The sequence below is a fragment of the Peromyscus leucopus genome, chromosome 3 (assembly GCF_004664715.2).
Source record: "Peromyscus leucopus breed LL Stock chromosome 3, UCI_PerLeu_2.1, whole genome shotgun sequence".
Taxonomy (NCBI): domain Eukaryota; kingdom Metazoa; phylum Chordata; class Mammalia; order Rodentia; family Cricetidae; genus Peromyscus; species Peromyscus leucopus.
In genome coordinates, this window is record NC_051065.1 from 125,541,674 (window position 1) to 125,550,860 (window position 9,187).

The following is a 9,187-nucleotide window of genomic DNA, read 5'->3' on the forward strand; positions in this document are numbered from 1 at the left end:
GTGGAAGCTTATGAAGCCTCGGAATAACTACAGGCAACCAAGGAGTGCCGAGTGTGGGAGGAACACTCTTTCCCAGGGAAGTTCACACCAACTGTTACCCAATGCTGAATGGTCAGCCAGGTAAACATATACTCAAGTAACATTATATAGACTGAGCAGATTGTATTTATGCATTTTGGAGTGTGTGTGTGTGTGTGTGTGTGTGTGTGTGTGTGTGCATGTATGTGCTATGTGTGTACATAACAACAATTAATGAAAAAAGAGGCCATGAATTTGAATGAATAAGGAGTGGTATATGGGAGGGTTTAGAAGGAGGAAAGGGTAGGAGGAGATGATATAATCTCAAAATCATTATTGTAATGTATTTATAATATAATACAGTTTATATGATACATATATAAAATATCTCAAGAAATGAAAAAAGTTAAAAGAATGACATAAAACTTGTTTCTGAAACAACAACAACAACAACAACAAAAAAACCCCAAACGGTATTAAGTCCCAAAGCCATAAGGGACATATTGTATCAACCACAGCTTGAAAATGCTTTTGCTCCACTCAGAGATTAAGGGTGCAACATCCAACAAAACTTTCCATAAACCACGACCGAATCTGCACCACTGTGAACCACTGTAACTCTCCATGCCTGACAATTAAGGCAAGACTACTTTGTTCATTATTTACTTAGTTATGTTGTTGGCTACACAAAGAAACATGTCGCACCCTTTGCTCTGGTTCAAGTGCAGAATTATAACCATCCTGGCTGGGATGCGGATGTCCTGAGCAGACTCTGGTGCCGCTCCCCTTGGCTATCTGACTATTGAAACAATGGTCTCCAAGAAACTGGAATTTCCCTAGGAATCTCATGCTGGGTGAAGGAAAAGGCTGAAGCCTGGTGCCAACCAGAAGAGGAACTTGCCTCCCAAGAAAAGACTTGATGCAGTTCTTACAATTTGTCAGACTGTCACCTTACAGGAGAGACTGGAACTGGGACAATGAGGATGGGTGGGACCACACCTTATTGGGGCTCTCTTAGCTGTACTTCCTATCTTCCATTTAAAACCTAACCTTCAAGCCAGGGACCTAGAGACATTTCTTGACCTCTCTTGTTCCTGTTCCCAGATCAGCCTCATTAACTAAATCTCTCTTCTCTGCTTTTCACTATTGTCTCTTTTTTGGGCACATTGAAGATGGTTTGCCAAGCCTTGCTTGTTAGATCCATAAGAGCATGTGCTCTGACCCACTCCAGGGTCAACAACTCCAGGAACAGTGGGGACAAGCATGTGGAAAAAGACCTCATCTGAAATCAACTCTAATTTCATGTAATTTACCCATGCCACAGAATAGTCGTGATTATTTTTAACTTCCAAAAAATAAAAGAACCATTTCTAGTTTGAAAGACATACAAAACCAGGAGTCAAATTTGACCCCCAAGCTGTTGTTGGCTCAGTACTTGAGTTCTGAGCAGATGAAACTGGAGGGTCCAAAGCTGCATGGTCCCCTTAAGAACTGTCACCACCGCAAGATTCTGCAGTCACAGACTGTGCTCCTGCCTGCATCCCACTACCAACATATTACAGATAATAGGGAAAGGGAGGTACAAGACTTCAAAAACCATTGCTGCTTAAATGCCCACACCACATCAACCTGGTAGGTTTTAAGTCTCAGATGAGGCCCAGAAGATGAAAACATGACTGTGAGGAACCAAAGGCCCTGCCTGAGAAGACTTCACTGCTCCTAGTCCCTCCCCTTAAATGTCGATGACCAAATGAGACTCACCAACGTTGGGAGAAAACAGTTTCCCTCTCATTAGACTGCAGGACCTGCTCATTCATGTGGAAGTGTTTTCATATCCACTTAACAGGGAGGATTCCATGCCTTGGCTTTGCCCAAGGAAGAAGCATTAAAGAGTGGAGAGCGGCTAACAGTTAACATCGAGTGGTGGATGTTAAAGACTAATCTGTTAATATAGGACAGTGGTTCCCACAGGATTTCTCACGCTGAGATTTCTCAAATGCTGACTCTGTTAGATGCTCCACCAGAAGCATTTGAAGGGCATAGGTTTAGGAAATACCACAGGAGATATGCTTCACCTTTGATGATTTTCAGTCTTCATTAGGATATCATGGGCTCCCAGGATTCCTGTAGTAAAACCTCTTAACTAGGTTAAATCAAATATTTTTCAGAGTTATCTGACCACCAAAGCTTTTTCCTGTTCTCTTTCACTTAACTGCTAATATCCCAAGAAACTGCTGTCCTACCAGTGGCAGTCTGGGGGCACTTCTGTTGACAGAAAGGAGAGCAGGGTTTCAAGTGAGGAAGGGAACAGTGTTTTAGAACAAACCCTTCCGATGAGGCTCAGTCCTTTCTTCCCTAGCTCTTGCCATTTTAGGAAATTATAACATATCCCATCTAAGCTCAAGCCAGAAGAACAGGAGCTATATCTGTTGTGGGGATAACCTTTAAAAATTATAAAATGCAAGTGAGGATTTAAAAATAATTTAAACAGCAGAAGAGCCTGAAATGCAACCTTCTTCTCTTTTCTTACACACTTACCTGTTCAGCCAGTGTCCTTTTCAGAGTTACTAACAGGGATCATCAGTTCTGTGTGGTGGTATTGTGTTCCCCAAAATATTGTGCACCCTAATAAATTTATCTGGGGTCAGAGAACAGACAGCCACTAGATACAGAGGCTAGAAAATGGTGGCACTCATGCCTTTAATCCTAGCATTCCAGAGATAGAAATCCCTCTGGATCTCTGTGAGTTCAAGGCCACATTGGAAACAGCCAGGCATGGTGACACACGCCTTTAATCCCAAGAAGTGAGCCTTTAATCCCAGGGAGTGTGGGAGAAAACAGAAAGATATATAAGGCATGAGGACCAGAAACTAGAAGATTTGGCTGGTTAAGCATTTGGCTGGTTAAGCTTTTAAGTTTTGAGCAGCACAGTTCAGCTGACAGCCATTCAGATATGAGGACACAGAGGCTTCCAGTCTGAGGAAAAGATCAGCTGAGAAGTTGGCCAGGTGAGGTTAGCTGTGGCTTGTTCTGTCTCTCTGATCTTCTAGTGTTCACCCCAATACTTGGCTTCAGGTTTGATTTTATTAATAATAAGAACTTTTAAGATTCTTGCTACAGTTCTGTTTTGTTTTTCTGTTCTTATGGGCACTGGAAATGCAGTGGCAGCGGACCCACTGCTTTGAATTTAAGCATTTGGCAGGAGAGAAGATTCAGTGGAAGAATAGGCACTACTCTTGCAGGGTTTGGTCCTCAGTCCCTAGAGAGGGCAACTCATGACCACCTATAATTCCAGCCCTAGGGAACATCTGATGCTCTGGCTTCCACTGGCACTCATATGCATACCTAAACACACACACACACACACACACACACACACACACACACACAATTAAAAATAGAAATACGTAAATGAAATCTTTAACCCTCAGCAGTAAGTATGTGCAGAAGAATTAATTTCAAGCTGTCTTACCTCATCCCTTAACTCACTCAGACTTGCAAATGGCACTCAAGGCTCAAGTTTCTCTGCCTTTTTCACAGCACTCTTGCCTTGAACACTCCCTGATTCTAATCCTTCATTCCTCCAGCCCCTTCTCCTTATTGATTTTCCATAGATTTACTTCCTTAAAATATAGATTAGCAGAGCCTGCAGCTGGAGAGCCTTCAATGGTCCCCACCAGAGCAGACTCAAAGCTTCAGGAAGCTCCGTGGAAGAAATTTTAAAAAGTCCCACACCAGAGACAAGTTGTCAAAGGAGGGTCTCCTCAGTTCCTCCTTAGCAGGCATGAGAGTTACAGAGGACAACTGGGGAAGAGTTGCCTCGAATCGATTGACAGCTCTTAGGTAATCAAATGATCCAAAGAAGACAGCAACACCACTAAAGAAAGTGTTACCAGTAACTCACTGTTCAGTCTCTGCTCTGTCTGAGGATCACTCAGGCTAAGTTCATCTTAGCAAGTATCTTCCAAGAAGTTATCCTTTATCTTCAGCTGGCAATTCCAGTCTTGTACACATAACATTTAGTCAATATTTAAAATATCAAACCCTACCATGTAGCTGTTCTTCGTTTGATTTTCTTATTACCAAAATATAAGCAGTCTAAAGGTTGCACAATCCCTTAAAAGAGCTTGATCAATATTCCTAAAGCTACTCATAAAAATGTAGTAAACAGGTCCCCATTCATACCATCTCTATTAACATGAAACTATTCAAGGTCAGTAGGCCCATCGGCAGCTATTATCTCTCTCCCTTTCAGTCAAGGCAGGTTCTTAGCTAGCCAGGTTGGTCTAGATCTTTTTGTGTAGCTGAGGATGACCTTGAACTCATGGTCCTACTGACTCCACATCCTGGGTACTGGAGTTACTGGCACATGCAACCATGCATGGCTTAATTATCTCTTTTTTTTTTTTGCCCAAAGGTAATACACATACCTTTAAGATAAATAGTTTGTCATGCTCATACCAGTAAAGAAATTGAGATAAAGAGATGCTTAATGATGTGTTCAAAGGTACCCAAGGAAGCAGTTAAATTCTCAGTCTGTGGTGGGAAATGTTCAACCTGAAAATCGTGAGGAGAAAGACTAACTCCATAATTATCAAGTTGAAGCAAGTGTTATTTAGTATTGGCCAGGAAGATGGACACTGGCAAGGTCCATACCTGGGATTCCCAAAGAAAGGTCCCCAAATTTAGGTCAGTCAGGTACTCATAAAGGCAAACCCCCACAAGGCTATGGTACTTTCTGCCCTTGTCCAATCGGGGGTAAGCATACATCATGATGTACTTCCTGTCTTAATATTTCCTACCTAAGTGTGATCAAGCACATCCTGTGTAGTTAGGGCAAGCAACTTTGTTATTGAAGTGAAAATACATGACTTGTTATTTCACAAGAGCCACATCCCCCAACATTTCAGGAACTCATCTGTCCTTCAGTAAGTGGGGCCCACAGGTTAACTTTAGCCCTTATAGGGAACTCATTTGAATTAGGGTTGCTGTGAGAAAACACCATACTCATAAGCTCTAGAATGAGACCCCAGTGCAAAATAAAGATGTGACACCTCTTCTTAAGACAGTAGTGACAGCTCCAAGGTAAAGCCAAGTAACCTAGATGTGGGGCTCAGCTCAACTCTTGAGTCTGAATTCCACAACACTGGGCCCATGAAAAGTGGCTAGACATATGGAATGTGGATGTTTGGGCATCAGGAAACTGTGATTTTCTAAAAGTGTGTTTGTTTTTGTATTTTATAACTCTTTATTAGACACCCAGAGTGGTCTGTGAATAAAACAAAACATAAAGAGTGTGTCCTTGCCAACTAGTGAATGTTCCCACAGAGCCCACATCATCAGAACATGCTGGCAGGAGCAAGTAGGCTAGTGATCTCTGGTATGATCCTCTGAGATGGTATTTGTGAAGCCTTTAGGACCTAGAGATGTAGTTCAGTTGAAAGAGTGCTTGTCTAGCACACAGAAGCTCTGAATTCACCCTTAGCACTGCATAAACTTGTCATGTGATACATGCCTATAATTTCAGCACTCCAGAAGTAGAAACAAGAAGGTTATATATTCAAAGTCATTTTCAGCTATAGAGAAAGTTCAAGGCCAGCCTGGGCTACATTGAGACCCTGCCAAAGGTGAATGGATAAATGAGTGAATACATTGAGACAGTGAATTCTTATGGCTGACCAAATGTTGCCAGAAAGAAATATAATATGGATCTTCAAGAGAAAATAAGGAAAATGATGATATGATCAGGGTATCTGCAATCTTTTTTAACACATTAATTCTATTTATTTAAATTTATTTATATGAATAAGCATTGTGCCTGCATGCATGTATATTGTAATAATGCCAGGTACCCAAGTAGGCCAGAAGAGGGCATCAGATACCCCCAGAACTGGAGTCATGGATGGTTGTGAGCTCCCTTGTGATTGCTGGGAACTGAAAATGCAGGTCCTTGAAAGAGCAGTGTGGTGTTTGAACGAGAATGGCCCACACAGACTCATATTTGAATGCTGAGGGAGAGGCATTGGGAGGTGTGGCCTTGATGGAGGAGGTGTGTCACCGAGGGTGGACTTTCGGGTTTCAAATGCTCGTCAGGCCAGTGTCCCCTCTTACTGTTGTCTGCTGACCCAGATGTAGGACTCTCAGCTTCCTCTCCAGCACCGTGTCTGCCTGCGTGCTGCCCTGCTTCCTGCCATGAGGATAACGGGTTAAACCTCTGAACCTGTAAGCCACCCCAAATAAATGTTTTTCTTTGTAAGAGTTGCCATGGTCATGGCGTCTCTTCACAGCAATAGAAACCCTGACTAAGAGAGGCAGCAAGTGCTCTTAACCATGGAACCATCTCTGAAGCCCCCCAAGATGTCTATATTCTTGATAAACCTTAATGTGATACACACAGACGAGCTATTGACTTCTCAGCCCTCTGAAGCAATCTCTCTTCAGCAGCTGGGTCACATTTTGGTTCCCTGGGAGGGTTTGTCATCACTTACCCTCCCCCTAGTGGTGTTGATACTGACCAGCTCACTGTGAGCTGCTTCTAGCTGACAGACAATTGCAGCCCAACATTATGGCTTGGAGTGAGTGGGGGAATCTCTCAAGACAGGCGTGGAAGATGCCCTTAGAAATAAAGGAAGGGTAAGGTAAAGACACAGGCCCTCAGAAATACTATGAATGAAATCACTGTCCTTGAAGTTTGCTCAGGAGAAACCTCTTGGCTATCTCTAGACACCCCAATACCCACAGATGTGAAGTTTGCTGAAATTGACTACTTGAACAGTTTGTAAGCTGCCTTAAATATTATTTAATTTCTTTGCCCTACTTTGTGACTTAGAGTAACTATGGCCCCAAGTGAAATATCCAGCTCACATAATGGAGATGCAGAGAGACAAGTTGTGGAACTACAGGCTGAGTATTACATTTCCATTTGCAGTGTCAAACTCTGGGTACAGCCTCAAACAAGCAGAAACACACAATGTTCTTGAGTTCTCTGCTCACTTGGTCCCTTGCTCATAAACAGTAGAGCACTCAACAAGGTTCAAAGGGTAGCCAGAGTCTTGCAGAGAAAGAGATAATCATGGTGGTGGCTCAGCACTCGCTAAATAATGTATGGAAGACAAAAAAAAAAAAATGTTCATAATCTTATCCTGAAAGGAGACTGGGGTCAGGAGCCTGGCAGGTAGAAGGCATCCTAGGTTGGGCATGAATTGTTCTGACTGCAATTGCCTGGGGGTAGTGTCGCCCACTAGAGCTTCCTTAAGTCACCTGTCCCCTTGTTCTCTCCATGATGCCCAAGTCACCTGGGGAAATCAGAAACTTCTGACAGGGTACAGACCCTACTTGGCCACCCAAGTCCTTTTCAACCTGGGGTCCTTGACCCTGGAAAGTCTGAGTGGGAGGGTCTGGATATTCACAGCCTGGGGTGGGACAAGGGAGGACAAGAAAGGAGACCATGCCATAGCACACATGGCCTGGAAATCCACACTGTCTCTAGGAATAGCCCCTAGACCAGAAAGGCTTGGGTGGGACAAGTCAGATGCCTCTGCCCCTTGGAGAGGTCCCCATGTTCACCTTGATCAGCCTTTCCCAGTTCTCCACTGGTTGCCCATGTCACCTAGGAGGACTCAGATGCCCTGCGCCTACAGGACCCCAGAGGATGGTGAGTGGCCAGGGACCCTGCAGGGCCACCGTTTCTCTGTTGGCACCCGCCTGCTGTGCAGCCACAGTCCTCAGGTTCCCCAGTCCAGCCTCCTGGCCTCCCAGCCCGCGTCTAGGTACCTGCTGCTTCAGTGCGGGTGGCTCACCGGCTGGTGGTCAGGATCCTCCCTGGGATGCTGGAGTCTCTCAAGCTGTTCTGAACCGCGCTGCTGCTCTCGGGGCTCCCAAACGTGACTCTATATATCCGGCTCAGAGACTGGGTGTGGGGCGGGAGGAGCGCACCCTCCCTCCGACCTTCCTGGTCGCCGCTGGGCACCCAGCCGCGGCCTCTGCCCGGGGCGGGAGCAGTGCAGGGGCCTCGGGCGCGCAGGCCCTGAAGATGGCATCGCCTGGGCTTCGTTCGGGTGGTTCCCCCTTGGTGTGCATCGTTGGGTGAGGGGAAAGTTGGCTGGGAGGGCGCCCCTGTCTGGAAAAGCCGAGGAAGGAGGGAGGGGAAGAGAGAGAAAGAGTCTGATTTGATTCATTGCAGGAAAAATCACTCCCCGTTGCACTGACAAAATGCGCCCCAGATCCCATTTATCTGGCTCTTCCGCACCGCACTCCAGGTGGATGGAGGCCGTGGAGGAACTCTGCAGGGACCCACCAGCTCAGGGGCTTTTAAACAGTCTGGGGTCCTTAGGTGCGGGCAAGGGCGCGGGGCGCGCGGGTGGGCGGGGGGGGGGGGGGGGGACGGTGAGCAGGGAGGGCTGGGGCTTGATTTCCTCCTTCCCAGGTCGGGTTTGGATAGCAGAAACCCAGCTCTTCCTATCTGGTGGGCAGGGATCAAGGATTCCAGACTGTGGGAGAAGCAGGCAGAGGCAATCTCTGGCATTTCCCCAGAAAATGTTTTCTTTCTCCTCTTGGTAGATTTACATTTTAAAATTTTATTTATATTTAGGTATTGATAAATCTTAGACAGAAACCCCACAGCTGCCAGGAAGTCGGAGAATGATGGGCAGGCAGGAGAGCAGAATTCCCCCTCAACCAGGGAGAAGGGAAAATGGTCAATGGTCACCCCAGTTCTCTGCACAATGTGGAAGATAGTCTTCCAAATTTACAGCCAGTTAAGGAAAACGGGAAAGAATACGACCCCAAAGTTGCTCTCCTTCTCATTATGAAGGGTAGCTTGCACTTAAAGACACCAATTTTGAATCACGAAAAGTTGAAATTAATGAAGCAAGCGACTTCATCCTTTAAAAAATTCACTCTTCTCTTGAATTCTCTGCTTCTGAACTCTGTTTAATTAAGTGTGTTAAGGGAAGTGTAACCTGGAGGTAGTGGCAGTTTTGCAGAGGTGACTGTGTGAGAACAAGAGAAAGAAATGGGTAGGATCAAACACACACACAGACACACACACACACACACACACACACACACACACCACTTAAAAAAGATCTGAGTGTGTTCTCAGACTCAAATCCTGTGAGTGTACTTGAAATGATCCAGGAAAGTGATGGTAACAAGGTATGTAAATCTT

At 45.1% G+C, this 9,187-nt stretch overlaps 1 protein-coding gene across 2 annotated transcripts in view; it reads right to left on the reverse strand.

Moving 5' to 3' along the window:
• The window catches only part of Far2 (fatty acyl-CoA reductase 2), a 116,955-nt gene extending 108,805 nt beyond the window's left edge, over nucleotides 1–8,150 (reverse strand). Inside the window, exon 1 of one of the 2 annotated variants that reach the window (XM_037203969.1) lies at nucleotides 7,818–8,150. The gene's annotated coding sequence lies outside the window, so the exon portion shown is untranslated. Of the gene's footprint in view, nucleotides 1–7,791 lie in introns of both variants that reach the window. The other variant, XM_028892423.2, reaches the window with a different exon arrangement.
• Between the last annotated feature and the right edge of the window lie 1,037 nt (nucleotides 8,151–9,187).